Source organism: Ailuropoda melanoleuca, chromosome 16, assembly GCF_002007445.2.
Source record: "Ailuropoda melanoleuca isolate Jingjing chromosome 16, ASM200744v2, whole genome shotgun sequence".
In the NCBI taxonomy this organism is placed as follows: domain Eukaryota; kingdom Metazoa; phylum Chordata; class Mammalia; order Carnivora; family Ursidae; genus Ailuropoda; species Ailuropoda melanoleuca.
Genome location: NC_048233.1, coordinates 61,975,848 through 61,996,617, shown reverse-complemented (window position 1 = coordinate 61,996,617; position 20,770 = coordinate 61,975,848). Strand labels below are relative to the sequence as shown.

Below are 20,770 nucleotides of genomic sequence, written 5' to 3'. Positions count from 1 at the left end.
CTCCAAGGCCCAGTTGGTTGTAATCTCTTATTTAAAGTCCTCCCTTATTTCTCACTTCTGTAAACTTCTGCGATGATTTATGTATATATTTCTTATGTCAAATACCCCTTTCTCCTTTGTGCTTTCTGCTTTGTTTGTATGTGTGCTTTATCTTATTAAACGTACCACAATATCATGAGGGCACAACGCACTTGTTATAATTTAACACTTAGTATAGTATCCTGAAAATAATAATATTTGTTGAATAACTGAATGGAGAACTCAACTGCCCTTTTCAGTGTGGTAATGCTTTAAATAAAAACTTGAAATAAAAAAAGAAAAAGAAAAAGAAAGTGGGACAAAGAGAATGTGAGAGTCATTCTCTGGCCTGGTTCTCTGCCTTATAACAGAGCCTGAGCTAAGGGCCTTGCTCTGAGTAGGTGCCCAATTTTATTTGAACTGCCACTTTATATTATTTTGCATATTAAACTTGTCTGGATCTACATCCCCAGTCTCCCACAGTCATCAACATGATCGTTTTATTCTTTTAATCCTCAATTTCAATATTTTATTGCCTTTATCCAATCAATAATAATTAACATTTATAAAAAGTTTGTTACATGCCAGGTAATATACATATATATATGTGTGTGTGTGTGTGTGTGTGTGTAGTCTCATTAATCCTTGCAACAACCTTTTGAGTAGGTACTCTTAATTCTTTCTCACAAGTGAGAAAACTAAGTCTTAAGTAACTCCCTCAAGTAATATTACTACATAGGTGGTAAGTGTAGGGGCTGGGTAACCCAGTCAGTTTGTCTCCAAAGCTCACGCTCCTAATTTGTAAAAAACTGCTTCCTAAAAGGATTTCGCTTAACTCATCTCCGTTGTTTATACTATAATGGATCTGGTTTAAGATATCAGTGTACATGTAAGCATCTGGTATTGTGCTGAGGGCAGGAATATACCATAGAGCTATAAAACCATGTTCTTTTAAGAGACCTGTACTTTAGTTGGCAACAGAAAATATATAGACATCACATAATTAGTAGAGAACATCATCTGTAATGAGTGCTAAATTGGGTAATATAGAAAAACCATAAATTCAGAGATTGTTAGAGTCGAAGGAAGGGACTTTTGAGGTCAACTAGATCATTGTGCTTGTTTTACAGATGAGCAACTTGACAGCATATAGTGAGGTGCTAATTGTGTGATACAGGAAAATAACAACCACAGGAGCTTAAAGACATTGTGTGTAGGTGGGTATATCAAATGGAGTTAGAAGAAAGGGAGATTGGTGTTGATAGTTGTCATCAAAGAATAATTCTCAAAGGAGGTGGGACTTGATTTCAAACTCAAAGGATGGGTAAGTTACATTTGGGGTAGGTTGTAGGTGCGTGTGCATGCGTATGTATATGAGTACGTACATACTCGGAATCATTTGATTAAAACTGTGAGGAAACTAGAAAATAAGATTTATTCTGTCTGCTTGTTCACTATTGTATCTCCATCATTGATTTGTTGTGATGGGTAGGGTTTTAAAAAGATACTGGAACATCTGTTTGTTTGTTTGTTTAAAGTTCTCCCAATGGTTCTAATGTGAAGATAGGATTGAGAACTATGGAAAAGTTTGGGCAAAATGTCTTCTCACAATGTTACCTTTTAGTAGGGAGCTAAGACATACAAGAGTAAAATAAGTGTGATGATTAGCCTATGGTCATTGGTCTACAGACAGAAAATGGCATAATGAAATGGAAGGATTTGAGATGAAATGAGATAGATGAATGAGAAGGGGGGAGTTGGAAAGACCATTTAGAAAGCAGTTATAGTAATTATGGATCAGAAAATGGAAGCCTAGCCTAGGGTGATTTTTCTGGAAATAGAGAGAAAAAGTGTAATCCGAGAATTTTCACAAAGGCTTGCTAACTGGTAAAATCTAAAGGATGAGGAAAAAAGAAGAGTCCAAGAAATTAAGTGGTAAATCCATGACAAATGAAAGGTTGCCTTATTAAACTTTTTCAGGGTAATGTTTGGAGTATGAAAACATAATATTTACTAAGAAACTAACTTTTAACTTTTAACAAGTCAACATTTAAGACTAATGATTTTTTGATGATGTTGAAATCTCATTTCGACTTGTATTAAGAGTTATTTTCTGTTGATATGTTTGCTTGGACATCCAATATTTATTTTTTAGATTTATGTTTCAATAAATTTATGTCTCCTTTTCCAACCACTTTCTCATCACTAATGGAGTAACGTACAGTTGCATAATAGTTCCACTTACAGAAATTCATGGCATTCACTTCATGACTGTATTAATTAGTATTAGATTTGACTGCACTATCACAGACAACCTACTTAATTGAGGCTTAGATCACGAGACGAGAAATCTGGAGGTAGATAGTTGCTGACATCAGAAGCTCAAGGATAGCAAAGCTGAAGTCTCTGAGATTCTCTGGTTTTCCTCTCATGATCCAAGGACTGCTGGAACTCTAGTCATCATGTATATTCCAAGGACCAATAAGGAGAAAATATGGTAGGGCATAACATGTTTTCTTGGCAATCCCACAATTTGCATTTATATCTCTTTGTCCACTCCTGTTTACAAAGGAGGCTGAGAAGTTGTCTGCTTCAACCAGGAACATTGCTCAGGGTTCTTTTAGTAAGAAAGTCACATAGGTTAACCATAATTCTGTCCCCCACCACTCCCTCTTCCATTTATACTTAATTTGAAAAAAGAGAACATGTGTTAAACATCTGCTGTGTGTCAGGTAGCTTTCACAGTGAATAAGACAAACATGATTCCTACTTTCATGGAGCTTAGAGCATGGTGGGAGGCTGAGAAATGAGGCAAACAATAGCACACACTTAGTTAATTGAAGCTGTGGTAAGTGATACAGAGGAAATTAAAAAACCCATTTTGCTTATTTCTTATATTTTTCCTTTTTAACTTTTTCTTTATTTTAATCTTACATTCATTTTTTGTGTACAAACTTAAATGATTTTGAGACAAAGCAGTTACATTCTTTTTTTTTTTTAAAGGAAATGAGCTTAATTTGCTTTTTTTTTTTTAAGATTTTATTTATTTATTCGACAGNGACAGAGATAGAGACAGCCAGCGAGAGAGGGAACACAAGCAGGGGGAGTGGGAGAGGAAGAAGCAGGCTCATAGCAGAGGAGCCTGATTGTGGGGCTCGATCCCACAACACCGGGATCACGCCCTGAGCCGAAGGCAGACGCTTAACTGCTGTGCCACCCAGGCGCCCCAAGCAGTTACATTCTTAAATACATATATTTAGTCTACAAGTAAAAACAGTAGGTCCACTTTTATTTAATCTGTTTTTAATATAATTTTAAAGATCCAACAAGATATTTAAAATTTAATGATAAAGTATGCCTCTGATCCTTTAATGAAATATCCTAGTTCAATAGGATTTGAGCATTAATGAAAATCAAGGTCTAGAAATATTATAAAAGCCAGAAAATTATGGGAAATCTCGCAAAGAATCACATTAAAGTTTGTCAGAAACTGAAAGGTCTGAGATTTCTATTCTGTTTATAAGCCAACAAATTAGATTATCACAGCTTCATGGATGCTGGCCGAAGACACAAGACTCCTGGGTTAGAGACAAAGGGCTCAGAAAGAGTCAGGCACTTCATGTTCACATTGGTTTTCCTTGCCCCAAGTCTGATGGGTGCATTACAGAGCGGCCCAAGTGGACACTGTGTACATAGTAAGTTTATGTCACAGTTGAGGAAACCGAAGATTGGAAATCCTTAGTCTTATTAGGGGATTACAGATCTTCCTCAATTTGTGGTGGGGTTATATCCAGATAAATCCATCCTAAGTTGAAAATATTATGAATAAAAAATGCATGTATACGCCTAACCTACAGAACATCATAGCTTAGCCTAGTTTACCTTAAACATGCTCAGAACACTTATGTTAGCCTGCAGTTGGGCACAATCATCTAACACAAAGCTTATTTCACAATAAAGTATGGAATATCTCCTGTAATTTATGAAGTGTACTGAAAGCGAAAAACAATAGTTATATGGGTAAGAATGGTTGTAAGTATATTGGTTGTTTACCCTCGTGTTCGTGTGGCTGGGAGCTGTGGCTTGCTGCCCTGCCCACAATCACGACAGGATCATACCCTACAAATGTGTATTGCATTGGGAGATCATGAAGTTGTAAAATCATTAAGTTGAACCATCTTAAGTAGGAGATCCTCTGTGCTAGCAATCCTGCCCAACTCTTGTCCCAGAGAAAGCGAGAGCTATTATCTTGATTATCCTATTCATAGAACTGGGGGTTCTTCCCAAGGATATGTGGATGATTCAATAAAAAATAATACCTAATACATTTACTCTGACTGACTATACTTCTGGCACTCTTCTAAGTGTTTTACATCATTAATTCCTTTACTTATTTAATAACTATTAACTCCTTTAGTTCTCACAAATAAAGGTGGGCACTATTGTTATCCTCATAGATGAGGTAACTGAGAAGCACAGCAATGTCCTAGGTTTAGTTAGATAGAGTTTTGTCCTCTAGAACCTTATAATTTACCTAAGATGACAAAATCAGCGTTCTCAAAGTAAAGTGATAATATTAATAAAGAAAATGTGCTATAGTAAAACAACCTAAATCAGGCCTGAGGGGCTAGGGTAAGAGGAATAACTTAACATGGCTTACAAGGCCTCTGCCTGCTTCCCCAGCCTCATTACTTATTGTTTCCCCCTTTACTCCATATGCCTCAGCTACACTGGTCTTATTTCTTTAAGTCAAACACCCCAGCCTCCTCACTGCCGCATTCTGTCTGCCTGGAATTCTTTTCCTCCCCGCTCTTTCCCTGGCTGACTCCACCTCACATTCCCACAGCAGCTTCACTCTCACCTTCTCAGAGATGTCCTTCCAGGCTGGGTGAGATATTCTTCTTTTATGTTTACACCTCTCACAGACCTTTCCTTTGTGGCACTGACCAATATTGGATTTAAATAATTATTCTTATTTGAAAAATATGTAACCTTTGCTGACTATAGGCTCTACAAGTCTTTTCTTTCACTGTATGCCCAATGCTTGACAAATCACAGGCTTCAAATAAGTATTTGTTGAATGAATGAATGAATATAAATCTGTTCAATGTAGGATTTGATTAATCAAGAAGAACTTTATAGGAAAAGTCTAGTTTTTAATTGTCATGAAGGAAGTAATAGATATTAATTGCTGGAGAGGAAATGTGAGGGCACTCTAAGTGGGAGGAATGGCTTAAATCAGTATTTTAAAAATTTATACTTAGGGGTGCATGGCTGGTTCAGTTGGAAGAGCACGTGACTCTTGATCTTGGGGTTGTGAGTTAGAGCCCCATATCAGATGTAGAGATTATTAAATTAATTAAAAGACTAATTTACCCTAAAGGGTAATACAAACATTTGATTTCTTTAGATATACATATGTATGCACACACATATATACACACATATGTATATGGGTATATATATATACACATACATGCCTATGTGTACACTTGTACATACACTTTTGCCTAATGGACACACATAGACATTGTAGAAAAATATATTTGTTTATGTGTCCAAATTTTAAAATGCCATGGGAAAACCAATGCTTTAACTTGTGCTTCCAGGTGAACTTCATTTTGTGCAATTTAAGATTAAACTTCTTTTAACTTTGAACATGTTTTCTTGTTCACATTTTAATTTGAATGGGAAAAAATTTGCTTATGGTTAAAACCTTAAACAATCCAAAAGAGTCACAGTAAAAAATTGAGTCCACCTTTATTCTCTAGTTTTGGACATTACACAATAGCTTACGTAATTTCAATTCCTGATTATACTAAACTAAGATTTAAAAAAAAATTTTTTTTAAAGAACAAACTCTTGGCTGTATTCATAGTTGATAGTTAATTGAAGTATATAGTCATTCATTTTATAAATAATATTTCTTAATCTTTTAAAGAAGTATTTTTAAGGTAAAAAATAATGCATGCAAATGGTAATAAATGGTTTATACTATAAGAGTGTACTCAGAAAAGAAATCTTTTTCCCAACTCCTAGAAGCAACCACTTGGTCCCTTGGGTATTCTTCCAGGAATGTTCCATTCATAAACAGGCTTAAGAGAATATTTCACCTCTCTTCCTACTTTCTTCTTCTCTTCTTTTTCTTTCCCCACTAATTATAGCATGTTATTTACACTGCATGGTACATTTTTTTCGGTTAACAATATATATATATATTTAAAGATTTTATTTATTTATTTGACAGAGAAGAGACAGCCAGCGAGAGAGGGGGAGTGGCAGAGGAAGAAGCAGGCTCATAGCAGAGGAGCCTGATGTGGGGCTCGATCCCATAACGCCAGGATCACGCCCTGAGCTGAAGGCAGACGCTTAACCGCTGTGCCACCCAGGCGCCCCCGTTAACAATATATTTTGAGAAATATTTCATGCCTTACATATCTGCCTTTATAGTGTATGGACGTACCGTAATATATTTTATCAGTCCCCTGTTGATAAACATTTGATTTTTGTCTAATCTTTGGTTATTACAAACAATGCTACAATGAATATTCCTGTACACACTTTTAGGGATCTTGTGTGATTATCTATAGATAGTATTCCAAGATATAGAATTGCTAACTGAAAAAGAATCAGATTGTTATAGATACTATCAAATTGCCTTTCCAAGATAACAGTATATGAAAGTGTCTCTTTCCCCTACCCATTGATGATATATTGATATTTTTAATTTTCATCAATCTAATTAGGTAAGCAATTTAATAAGTAAACATTCTCATTGAGTTTTATTTTGCATTTCTCATATTATAAATGACGGAACATTTTTTTATATGTTTAAAAGTCATTTTAGGGGTGCCTGGGTGGCTCAGTTAAGCATCTGCCATTGGCTCAGGTCATGATCCCAGGGTCCTGGGATTAAGCCCCAGTCAGGCTCCCTGCTCAGCGGGGAGTCTGCTTGTCCCTCTCCCTCTGCCCCTTCCCCCTACTCATTTTTCTTCTCTATCTCTCAAATAAATAAATACAATCTTTTTAAAAAAGCCATTTTAAAATTTAATTTCGTATCAACTTTTTCATGTCTTTTCCTCATTTTCTACTAGGTTATTTGTATTTTTCTTGTTGGTTTATACAAACTATACATACTACGGGACTTAGACCTTTGTTTTTCAAGTGTACTGTGCATAATTTGAATTTCTTTCACATATGCCATTGTTTAGGAGATTGTGGTGCTATAGTGACCTTTAACATAATTTGGGCTGTGCATGTAAAAAACTCTATAACAAGCTTTATCTTTTACTATTCATGTACCCTGCTCTGTTCAATGCCAGGTGAATTTACATAATAAATGTGCTTATAGTGGCCAAAAATGCACTTGTTCAGTATCATGTCACTTCATGGTAAAATCCTATTAAATAAACAACCTAACCTGTATAGTATGATATAGCAGTATTGAATGCATTTTCTAAGTCTAACCTATTCATTTCTCATTTAACTAGAATTTAGTACCTAGTATATTGTGTATAGCTATCAGTGCATTAGTAAAGTGTCATTGCTTTTTGTAATTTCTGGGTTATTTTTTAATCTAAATTTAATATTTATTACTTATTTACTCCATCCCCCCACTAAATTTAATATTTATGATTAGAAATTCAAGTAGCTGTTCTATATTGTCAGTAATGTAACTCTGAAACATTTTTTTTCCTTTTATTTCTCTTTTGAATTTTTAGATTTGTGGAAAAGTATACTGAAATTGCAAGGGAAGCTATTTAAACTACTACTCTTTACAAGTATTTTATGTCTGAACCAGAATTATTTCAATGTTGTGAAACAAATTGAAATACAAAAATAAATTTGATGCTAAATTTAATTTAACTTTACAGCAGGAGCAGTGCACCTTAATATACACAATTTTTTTAAAAAAATAGGATGTTGGGGATTCCAGGATGTAATATAGAAACAAAAGAATCACCTGTATTATAAATGTACGAAACAACCTCACTGAAGGGGGTGGGAAGAAAATATACTGATCTGAGTAACTGGTAAAAAATGAAGTCTCTAAAACTAAATGCAGAAGGAATTGTACATAAGCACATATTTTAGTGATAAAGTTGTTTTCCACAAGGTTCTGGGATAATAATTCTGGAAACACTATACATGTGTACTGGAATTAAATAACTAAATAAATAAAGAGCAAGTGGTGGGGGTCAGGTTTCTTACTGTTAGAATGGGAAATTACAGACAAGCAAGAAAAGAAGGCTGAAATGATCCATATGGTGATTGATTAGAATTGAAGAAATTAGTATGAACTCATGTTTAGTGTAATATAGATATGGATGGTTACATTAGTATGAACTCATGTTTAGCCTAATATAGATATGGATGGTTACATATAGAAATATCTATAGATATATTACATACATGGTCTAGAGATCATACATATATTTCCTTGTTCTGTCAGCAGAGACAGACAAGAAGCAATAATACTCCTGATGTCCAGATTTTGGTTTCTAATTCCATTTTTCAATAAAAGAAACAAGGGATCCTTGGAAAAATGGCAGATTCTAAGACTGGGGCAGGAAACATATGAGATAATCCTGGGATATATTATAGTGCCTACAAGTAAGAAACTGCTCAAAAAACACATCAGTAGGGGTGTATCAAAGAAACATAGGTGCTAACTAAAAGAGCACCCAGGAGCCAAAGCTGGAATAATTTGAGCAACAAAATAGTTTTAGATTATAACCCGAAGTATAAAATACATATCCATGAGTATATAGTGATCAAATAAATGAAATAAATTAAAAAATGATCAGATAAATAAAAAAGGGAGAATAGGCAAATCTTCTGTACAGAAAAAGTCTGAATAACTGATGTAGAGACTTTTTGCTCAAGGAAGTGGAACATAAGTCCTTACTCCTTTAGTATGGGTTTTTCTAGTGACCTTTCAAAGGACAATAAAAGAAAGGACAAACAGAAGAGTAACTTTATAATGGAAAAACCTGACAAACACTAGCTCAAGCCATGTGATCGAAGTTGACAACAATAGTGATAACCCACACTGATAGTAGGTACCTTTGATATGATGACTTTAACCCTTTGGTTTTTCTTCCTCAAACCATGATCCCAATCTAATCATCAGAACACACATCAGACAAATCACAATTGATGGATATTCTACAGAATGCCTCAAAACTTTCGAGGTCATCAAAAACAAAATTTATTTCACTTAGCATAATACCCTCAAAGTCCATTGATGTTACAAATGGCAGGATTTCATCCCTTTTTATAACTGAGTAGTATTCCATGTTGAGTGTGTGTATGTGTGTGTGTGTTGTTTGTCCATTCATTTTCTTTACCCATTCATCTATTGATGGATACTTAGGTTGTTTCCATATATGCTGCAATGAACATAGGAAGGCATTTATCTTTTTATTTTTTATTTTTATTTTTATTTTTTTAAAGATTTTATTTGTTTATTCAACAGAGATAGAGACAGCCAGCAAGAGAGGGAACACAAGCAGGGGGAGTGGGAGAGGAAAGCAGGCCCATAGCAGAAGAGCCTGATGTGGGGCTCGATTCCCATAACGCCGGATCACGCCCTGAGCCGAAGGCAGGCGCTTAACCGCTGTGCCACCCAGGCGCCCCGGCATTTATCTTTTTAAACTAGTGTTTTCATTTTCTTTGAGTAGATATCCAGAAGTGGACTTGCTGGATCATATGGTGGTTCTATTTTTAATTTTTAAAGGAAACTCTATGCTGTTTTCCATAGTGGCTGCACAAATTTATATTCTCACCGACACTATACAGTGATTTTCTTTTCTCCATATTCTTGCTAAAGCTTGTTATTTGTCTTTTTAAAAAAAAGATTTATTTACTTATTTTGGAGAGAGAGCAAGCAAACAAGCACAAATAAGGGAGGAACAGAGGGCGAGGGAGAGAGAGGCTCCTCAAACAGACTCCCCTCTGAGCACAGAGCCCAACTTGATGCTCAATCCCAGGACTCTGAGATCATGACCTGAAATGAAGAAATCCAGAGCTGGCCACTTAACCAACCTAGGCACCCTTCTTGTCTTTTTGATAATAGCCATTTGGACAGGTGTGAGGTGATACCTCATCGTGATCTTGATTTGCATTTCCCTGATGATGATGAGTGATATTGAGTATATTTTTGTGTTACTACTGGCCATCCGTATGTCTTCTATGGAAAAATGTCTATTCAGATCCTCTGCCCATTTTTTAATTGGATTGTTTGGGTTTGTTATTGAGTTATTTGCATTCTTTATATATTTAGTATATTAACCTTTTATCAAATATACAATTTGCCAATATCTGTTCCCATTCAAGTAGGTTGCCTTTTGTTTTACTGATGGTTTCCTTCACTGTGCAGAAGCTTTTTGGTTTGATGTAGTCTCATTTGTTTATTTGCTTTTATTGCCCTTGCCTTTGGAATCAGATCCAGAAAAACATCACTAAGACCAATGTTGAGGAGGTTACTGTTTATGTTTTCTTCTAGCGATTTTATAGTTTCAGGTCTTACATTCAAATATTTAATCCGTTTGAGTTATTTTTTGTGAATGGTTCTAAGACAGGGGTCCAGTTTCAGTCTTTTTGCACATAGTTGTCCAGTTTTCCCAACACCATTTATTGATAAGATTGCCCTTTTCCAATTGTATATTTTTATCTACATTTTAAAAAAAGATTTATTTATTTATTTTAGAGGAGAGACAGAGAGAGAGTGAGAGAGAGAGAGAGCATGCAATAAGGGGGGGCCGAGGGAGAAGGAGAGACTCTCAAGCAGACTTCCCACTAAACGTGGAGCCTGATGTGACACCACCCAGGTGCCCCACTTATCTCCCTTTTTATAAATTTTATAATTCTTTTAAAATCTCTTTTATAGGGGCACCTGGATAGTTCAGTCGGTTAAGTGTCCAACTCTTGATTTTGGCTCAGGTCATGATCTCAGGGTTATGGGACCAAGCCCCGCATCAGGCTCTGCACTCAGCACAGAGTCTGCTGGGGATTATCTCCCTCTGCTTCTCTCCCTGCTTGCACTCTTCCTCCCTCTCTCTAAAATAAATAAATAAAATCTTTAAAAATAAAATCTCCTCTTCTTTTTAAATTAATTGACCATAAATGTGTGGGTTTATTTTTGGGCTCTCTATTCTGTTGCATTGATCGATGTTTGTATGTCAATACCATACTGTTTGATTACCACAGATTCGTAGTATAGTTTGACATCAGGAAACATGATGCCTCCAGCTTTCTGCTTTTTCAAGATTGCTTGGAGAATTTGGGGTCTTTTGTGGTTCCATACAAATTTCAGAATTACTTATTCTAGTTTTGTGAAAAATGCCTTCGGAATTTTAGTAAGAATTGTTTTGAATCTGTAGATTTCTTTGGGTAATATGGACATTTTTAACAATATTAATTCTTCAAATATCTGAGCACAAAATATCTTTCCATTTATTTGTATCTTCTTCAATTTCTTTCCTCTGTGTCTCAAAGTTTTCAGTGTACTGCATCCCACAGATTTTGGTATATTGTATTTCTGTTTTCATTTGTCTCCAGGTGTTTTTTGATTTCTCCTTTGATTTCTTCAGTGATCCTTTGGTTGTTATTTAATCTCCATACATTTTTTTCTTTTTCCAATTTTTCTTCTTGTTATTTCTAGTTTCTGAGCAGAAAGGATGCTCAATATGATTTCAATCTTCTTGATTTATTGAGACCTGTTTTGTGGCCTAATATTTGCTCTAGCCTGGAGAATATTTCATGTGCACTTGAGAAAAATGTGTATTCTGCTTTTAGATAGAACATTCTGTATATATCTAGTAAGCCCATTTGGTCTAATGTGACATTTAGGTTGATGTTGCCTTATTGATTTTCTGTCTGGAAAATCTATACATTGATGTAAGTTCGTGTTAAAGTCCACTACTATTATTGTATTGCTGTCAATTTTTCCCTTTTCTGTTAATATTTGCTGTATATGTTTTGGTGCTCCAATGTTGACTACATAATATATTTATAAATATGATATTTTCTTCTTGGATTGGCCCCTTTATCATTATTCAATGCTATTCTTTATCTTTTATTACAGTCTTCATTTTAAAGCCTATTTTGTCTCAAATGAGTATAGCTACACCAGCTTTCTTTTTGTTCCCATTTGCATAGCATATCTTTTTTTCTCCCTTCACTTTCACTCTATGTCCTTACTTCTGAAGTGAGTCTTTTTGTAGGCAGTGTATAGGTAAGACTTATTTTTTTTTTCTCCATTCAGCCACTCTGTGTCTTTTGATTGGCGAATTTAGTCCATTTACATCTAAAGTAATTATCGACAGGTAAGCACTTATTGCTATTTTGTTAATTGTTTTTTGTTTTTGTTTTTTTGCTGTTTTTATACTTCCTTCTCTTTGTTTCCTTCTTGTTTGATAACTTTCTTTAGTGTTAAGTTTAGATTCTCCTCATTTTATTTTGTGTATTTGCTGTAAGTTTTCACCTTGTGGTTACTGTGAAGTTCACATATAATGTCCTATGTATAAAACAGTCTATTTTAAGTTGGTAGCAACTTAAATTTGAATCCATTCCAAGCTCTACATTTTTATACCCGCCCCACATTTTGTTTTTGATGACATTTTACATCTTTTAATTTTATGGATCCCTTAAGTAATTATTGCATTTTTAGTTAATTTTATGACTTTTGTCTTTTGACCTTCATACTAGCTGTATAAGTGATTAATTTACTACCTTTACTATATATTTACGTTTTTACCTTCATATATTTTCTTGATATTAATTTATGTCATTTTTTTTTGTAGCTTAAAAAAGTTCCTTTAACATTTCTTGTAAGGCCAGGTTAGTGGTGATGAACTCCTTTATCTTTTGCTTATCTGGAAAACACCTTATCTCTCCTATTCTGAATGATAACTTTTCCAGGTAGAGTATTTCTGATTGGAAGTTTCTTCCCTTCAGCCCTCAGAATATGTTATGCCACTTGCTTCTGGCTTGTAACATTTTGCTGAAAATCTGCTAATAATAAGGTTTCCCTTGTATGTAACAAGTTTTTCTCTTGCTGCTTTTAAGATTCTCTATCTTTAACTTCTGACATTTTACTTATAGATGGTATTGATCTCTTTGGGATCAATTTTTTGGAACCCTCTGGGCTTCCTGGACCTGAATGTGTTTTCTTCCCCAGATTCAGGAAGTTTTCAGCCATTATTTCTTCAAATCAGTTCTCTGCCCCTTTCTCTTTCTTCTCCTTCTGGAATTCCTAATACTCTGCTTGATGTTGTCTTTAGATTTTTAAGTTATCTTTACTCTTAAATTCTTTTTTCTTTTTGTGGTTGTATCTGCTTTAATTCCATTGCCTTGCCTTCCAGCTCACTGTTAGGCTTCATCAGTCTGCTGTTAAACTCCTCTAATATATTTTTCAGTTCAGTCATTATATTATTTAGCTCTTGACTTTTCTTTGGTACTTTCATATATTTTCCATCTCTTTGTTTTGAAGTTCTCACTGTGTTCATTCATTCTTTTCCCAAGTTTGGTGAGCATTTTTTGACCATTACTTTGAACTCTTTATCAGGTAGATCACTTATCTCCATTTCATTAAGGTATTTTTCTGAGATTTTTGTCTTGTTCTTTTTTTTTCTTTTTTAAGTTTTTATTTAAATTAACATTCAGTGTAATATTAACATACAGTGTAATATTAGTTTCAGATATAGAATGTAGTGATTCAACAACTCCCTACATTACCCAGTGCTCATTACAAGTGCTCTCCTTAATATCCAGCACCAATTTACCCATCTCTCCACCCACCTGCCCTCTGGTAATTGCCACTTTGTTCTCTGTAGTTAAGAATCTGTTTCTTGGTTTCTGTCTCTCTCTCTCTTTTTTCCCCTTTACTCATTTGTTTTGTTTCTTAAATTCCACATATGAATGAAATCATGTGGTATTTGTCTTTCTCTGACTTACTTACTTTGCTTAGCATTATACACTCTAGTTCCATCCATGTCATTACAGATGGCAAGATTTCATTCTCTTTTTATTGGTTGAATAAAATATATACCATATCTTCTGTATCCATTCATCAATCTATGGACACTTGGGCTTCTTCCAAATCTTAGCTATTGTAAATAATGCTGCTATAAATATAGGGGTGCTTGTGTCCCCTACTTTGAACTACTGTTTTTGTATACTTTGGGTAAATACCCAATAGTGAGATTGCCGGATCATAAGGTAGTGCTATTTTTAACTTTTTGAGGAATCCCCATACTATTTTTCAGGGTAGTGCACCAGTTATATTCCCACCAACAGTGTGAGAGGGTTCCCCTTTCTCCACAACCTTGCCAACACCTGTTGTTTCATGTATTGTTGATTTTAGCCATTCTGATAAGTGTGAGGTGATATCTCAATGTAGTTTTGACTTGCATTTCCCTGATGATAAGTGATGATGAGCATCTTTCCATGTGTTTGTTGGTCATCTGTATGTCTTCTTTGGAGAAATGTCTGTTTATGTCTTCAGCCCATTTTTAACTGGGTTATTTGTTTTTAGGGTGTTGAGTTTTCTAAGTTCTTTATGTTTTGGATACCAACCCTTTATCGGATATGTTATTTGCAAATATCTTCTTCCATTCTATAGATTACCTTTTAGTTTCATTGATTGTTTCCTTTGCTATGCAGAAGCTTTTTATTTTGATGTAGTCCCAAAAGGTTATTTTTGCTTTTGTTTCCTTTGCCTCACGGGACCAACATGCTACAGACAATGTCAGAGAAGTTACTCCCTGTGTTCTTCTTTAGGATTTTTATGGTTTTGGGTCTCACATTTAAGTCTTTACTCCATCTTGAATTTATTTTTGTGTCGTCTAGTTTCATTCTTTTGCATGTTGCTGTCCAGTTTTCCCAACACCATTTGTTGAAGAGATTGTCTTTTTTCCATTGGATATTCTTTCCTCCTTTGTTGAAGATGAGTTGACCACATAGCTGTGGGTTCATTTCTGGGTTTTCTATGCTTTCCATTGATCTAGGTGTCTGTTTTGCACCAGTACCATACCGTCTTTCTTGATCACTACAGCTTTGTAATATAACTTGAAGTCTGGAATTATGATGCCTCCATCTTTGCTTTGCTTTTTCAAGATTGCTTTGGCTGTTCAGGGGTCCTTTGTGATTTCATACAGATTTTAGGATTGTTTGTTCTAGTTCTGTGAAAAATGCTGTTGGTATTTGATAGGGATTGCGTTGACTCTGTAGAATCCTCTGGGTAATACAGACAATTTAACAATATTTGTTCTTCCAATCCTTGAGTATGAAATATCTTCCCATTTCTTTGCATCATTTTCAATTCCTTTTACCAGTGTTTTATAGTTTTCAGAGTACAGGTCTTTCACCTCTTTGGTTAGGTTTATTCTTAGGCATCTTATTATTTTTGGTGTAATTATAAATGGGATTATTTTCTTAATTTCTCTTTCTGCTGCTTCATTACTGGTTTATAGAAATGCAACAGATTTCTGTACATTGATTTTGTTTTCTGCAGCTTTACTGAATTCATTTATCAGTTCTAGCAGTTTTTGGTAGTCTTTTGGGTTTTCTATATATAGTATGTCATCTGCAAATAGTGACAATGTTACTTCTTCCTTGTCCATTTGGATGCCTTTTTTTTCTTTTCATTTTTTGATTGCTGTGGCCAACACGTCCAGTACTATGTTGGGAATAAAAGTGCTGAGAATGGGCATCCCTGTCTTGTTCCTGACCTTAGGGGAAAAGCTCTCAGTCTTTCCCCATTAAGGATTATGTCAGCTGTGGGTTTTTTTTTTCTTTTTCATATATGGCCTTTATTATGTTGAGGTATGTTCCCTCTAAACCTACTTTGTTGAGGGTTTTTATCATGAATGGATGTGTTACTTAGTCAAATGCTTTTTCTGCATCTATTGAAATGATCATATGGTCCTTCTCCTTTCTCTTATTGATATGATGTATTACATTGATTGATTTGCAATTATTGAACCACCCTTGTAGCTCAGGAGTAAATCCCACTTGATTGTAGGGAATGATTTTTGTAATGTATTGTTGGATTTGGTTTACTAGTATTTTGCTGAGGGTTTTTGTGTCTATGTTCATCAGAGATATTGGCCCATAGTTCTCATTTTTTTTGTGTGGTGTCTTTATCTAGTTTTGGTATCAGTGTAGTGCTCACCTCATAGAATGAATTTGGAAGTTTTCCTTCCTTTTCTATTTTTTGGAATAGTTTTAGGAGGATTTGTATTAACTCTTCTTCTTCTTTTCTTTTTTTTATTATTTAAATTCGATTAGCCAACATATAGTACGTCATTAGTTTTTGATAGGATGTTCAATGATTCCTTAGTTGTGTATAACACCCAGTGCTCATCACATTATGTGCCCTCCTTAAAGCCCATCACCCAGTTACCCCATTTCCCCATCCACCTCCCTTTCTGCATCCCTCAGTTTGTTTCTCAGAGTCAAGGGTCTCTCATGGTTTATCTCCCTCTCTGATTTCTTCCCATTCAGTTTTACCTCTCTTCCCTTATTGTCCTCTGCACTATTCCTTATATTCCACATGTGAGTGAAACTATATGATAATTGTCTCTTCTGATTGACTTATTTCACTTAGTTAATATCCTCCAGTTCCACCCATGGCAATGTAAATGGTAGGTATTCATTCTTTCTGATGGCTGAGTAATATCCCATTGTATATATGAACTACGTCTTTATCCATTCACCTGTTGAAGGACATCTTGGCTCCTTCCACAGTTTAGCAATTGTGGACATTGCTGCTATGAACGTTGGGGTTCATGTGCCCTTTGTTTCACTGCATTTGTATTTTTGGGGTAAACACCCAGTAGTGCAATTGCTGGGTTGTAGGATAGCTCTATTGTTAACTTCTTGAGGAACCTCCATACTGTTTTCCAGACTGGCTGTACCAGCTTGCATTCCCACCAACTGTGTAAGAGGGTTTCCCTTTCTCCACATCCTTTCCAACATTTGTTGCTCCCTGTCTTGTTAATTTTAGACATTCTAACTGTTGTAAGGTGGTATCTCATTATGGCTTTGATTTGTATTTCTCTGATGGCAAGTGATGTGGATTTTTTCATGTGTCTGTTAGCCATTTGTATGTCTTCTTTGGAGAAGTGTATTTTCATGTCTTCTGCCCATTTCTTGACTGGATTATTTGGTTTTTTTGATGTTGAGTTTGATAAGTTCTTTATAGATCTTGGATACCAGCCCTTTATCTGTTATGTCATTTGCAAATATCTTCTCCCATTCCGTAGGTTGCCTTTTGTTTTTTTAATTTTTTTAAAGATTTTATTTATTCATTTGAAAGAGAGAGAGAGAGAGAGAGGCAGAGAGAGCACAAGCAGGGGGAGAGGCAGAGGGAGAGGGAGAAGCAGGCTGCCCGCTGAGCTGGGATCCTGACATGGGGCTCTATTTCAGGACCCTTCATATCATGACCTGAGCCGAAGGCAGATGCTTAACCATCTGAGCCACCCAGAAGCCCCTGTAGGTTGCCTTTTAGTTTTGTTGACTGTTTCCTTTACTGTGCAGAAGCTTTCTATCTTGCTGAGGTCCCAATAGTTCATTTTTACTTTTGTGTTTCCCTTGCCTTTAGAGACGTGTCTTGCAAGAAGTTGCTGTGGCTGATGTTGAAGTGGTAACTGCCTATATTCTCTAGGATTTTGATAGATTCCTATCTATCATTTAGGTCTTTCATCCATTTTGAGTTTATCTTTGTGTATGGTGTAAGAGAATGGTCCAGTTTCATTCCTCTGCATGTGGCTATCCAGTATTCCCAGCACCATTTATTGAAGAGACTGTCTTTTTTCCATAGGACATTCTTTCCTGCTTTGTGGAAGGTTAGTTGACCATAGAGTTGAGGGTCCATTTCTGGGGTCTCTATCCTGTTCCATTGATCTATGTGTCTGTTTTTGTGCCAGTACCATGTTGTCTTGATGATCACAGCTTTGTAATATAGCTTGAAGTCAGGCATTGTGATGCCTCCAGCTTTGGTTTCCTTTTCCCCTGGTGGGTATTAATTCTTCTTTAAATGTGTGGTAACAAACTATAGAAATGATCCCTGAAAGTATAGTCTTCTTTAAATGTGTGGTAGAATTGACCTGTGATGGCTTCTGGTTCTTAACTTTTGTTTGTTGGGAGTTTTTTGATTACTGATTCAATTTTTTTTTTTTTTTTTTTGCTGGTGATTGGTCTGTAAAATTTTTTTATTTCTTTCTGTTCCAGTTTTGGTAGGTTATATGTTTCCCAGAATTTATCCATTTCAGTTTATTCATGGGTTGTTCAATTTATTGACATATAGTTTTTCATAAGACTCTCTTATAATTGTTCAGATTTCTGTGATGTTTTTTGTTAACTCTCCTCTCTCATTTGTCATTTTACTTATTTGAGTCATTTCTCCCACCCCCCTTTTTTTTTTGATAAGTCTGGATAGAAGTTTATCGATTTTATTTTTTTTCCCCCAAAGAACCAGCTCCTGGTTCATTAATCTGTTCTATTGTGTTTGTTTGTTTGTTTGTTTTGTTTTTGTATTTTTTATTTTGAGCTAATCTTTATTCCTTCTTTCTGCTGGTTTTAGGTTTTGTTTGTTCTTTTTCTAGCTCCTTTAGATATAAGGTTAGGTTGTTTATTTAAGATTTTTCTTGCTTCTTGAGGTTAGCCTGTATTGCTATAAACTTTCCTCTTAGAACCGCTTTTGTTACATCCCTAAGGTTTTGGACTGTTCTGTTTTCATTTTCATTATTTCCATGTATTTTTTAATTTCTTCTTTGATTTCCTGGTTGACTCATTCATTGTTTAGTAGTAGTATATTAATTAACCTCCATACATTTGTGGTCTTTCCAGAGTTTTTCTTGTGATTGACTTCTAGTTTCATAGCGTTGTGGTTATAAAAGACGCGTTGGCTGACTTTGATCTTTTTTAATTTGTTGAGGCTTGTTTTGTGACCTAATACGTGGTCTATTCTGGAGAATGTTCCATGGGCACTTGAAAAGTGTGTGTATTATGCTCTTTAGGATGGAATGTTCTGAATATACCTGTTAAATCCATCTGGTCCACTTTGTTATTCAAAATCATTATTTTCTTGTTGATATTCTGTTTAGATGATCTGTTGATGTAAGTGGGGTGTTAAAGTCCCCTACTACTGTTATTATCAGTCAGTTCCTTTGTGTTTATTATTAGCTGTTTTATGTGTTTGGGTGCTCCCATGTTGAGCACATAAATATTTACAATTATTATTTCTTCTTGTTGGATTGTCCCATTTGCTATTACATAGTGTCCTTTGTCTCTTATTACAGTCATTGTTCTAAAGTCTATTTTGTCCAGTGTAAGTATTGCTACTCTGGCTTCCTTTTGACATTCATTTGCCTGATAAATATTTCTCTATCCCCTTTCTTTAGATCTCCAGGTGTCTTTGGCTCTAAAATCAATCTCTTGGAAACAGCAAGTTGATGGGTGTTGTTTTTTTTCTCCATTCTGTCACCCGTTGTCTTTTGATTGGAGTGTTTGGTCCATTTTACGTTCAAAGCAATTGTTGATGGATATGTATTTATTGCCATTTTAAATACCCATTTTGTAGTTATTTCTGAAGATTTTCTCTGGTCCTTTCTTGTCTTTCCCTCTTTCATAATTGGCTGGTTTTCTTTAGTGATATATTTGGATTTTTTTCTCTTTACTTTTTGCATATTTATTAGTGTTGTTTGATTTGTGGTTACCATTAGGTTTGTATATAACATCTTCTGCATATAACAGTCTATATTAAGTTGATGGTCATTTAAGTTTGAATGCATTCTTATTGCTTTCCTTACCACGTTTTAGGTATATGGTGTCATATCTTACATCCTTTTATTTTGTGAGTTCCTTGACTGATATTTTACATAAATATTCTTTTTTACTGCTTTTGTGTTTCCTACATTCATTCTATCAATTTTGGTCTTTTTGCTCAAAGAATCCTCTCTAATATTTCTTGCAGGGCTGGTTGAGTGGTCATGAACTCCTTTAATTTTTATTTGTCTGGGAAATTCTTTATCTGTCCTTCTATTCTGAATGATAGCCTTGCTGGTCAGAATATTCTTGGCTGAAAATTTTTTCCATTCAGCACTTTGAATATATAAATCCACTTCCTTCTGGCTTGGAAAGTTTCTGCTGAAAAATCTCCTGATATCTTTGTGGGGTTTCCTCTGTATGTAACTGTCTTCTTTTGTCTTGGTGCTTAAATTTTTTTTTCTTTATCGCTACATCTTGCCATTTTGATTATAATATGTCTTGGTGTGGATCTGCTTTTGTTGATTTTGTTGGGGGTTCTCTGTGCCTTCTGGATCTGTATATCTGTTTCCTTTTCCATATTAGGGAAGTTTTCAACAATCATCTCTTCAAATAAATTTTTTGCTCCCTTTCTCTCTCTTTTTCTTCTAGGACTTCTATAACACGAATGTTACTGAGTTTGATGGAGTCACTGAATTCCTTAAGTCTGTTCTCGTTTTGCATAATTCCTCTTTCTCACTTTTGTTCAGCTTGATTACCTTCCATTACTCTGTCTTCTAGGTCATTAATTCATTCCTCTGCTTCTTCCAGCCTGCTGTTCATTCCATCAAGTGTGTTTCTCTTTTTGTTTATTGAACCCTTTATCTCTGCTATGTTATTCCTCAGTTCTGTCTTAAGAGTCTCACTGATATCTTCCACTCTTTTCTCAAGTCATGTATCTTTATGATCATTACTTTAAATTCTCTATCAGGCATGCTAC

At 35.1% G+C, this 20,770-nt stretch overlaps 1 protein-coding gene and 1 pseudogene across 1 annotated transcript in view; one reads left to right on the top strand and one right to left on the bottom strand.

Annotated features, from left to right (window-relative positions):
• The window catches only part of DCDC1 (doublecortin domain containing 1), a 426,036-nt gene that overhangs the window by 157,244 nt on the left and 248,022 nt on the right, over positions 1 to 20,770 (top strand). The gene's annotated exons all lie outside the window — the stretch shown is intronic.
• On the bottom strand, positions 18,014 to 18,107 carry LOC117796866 (annotated as a pseudogene).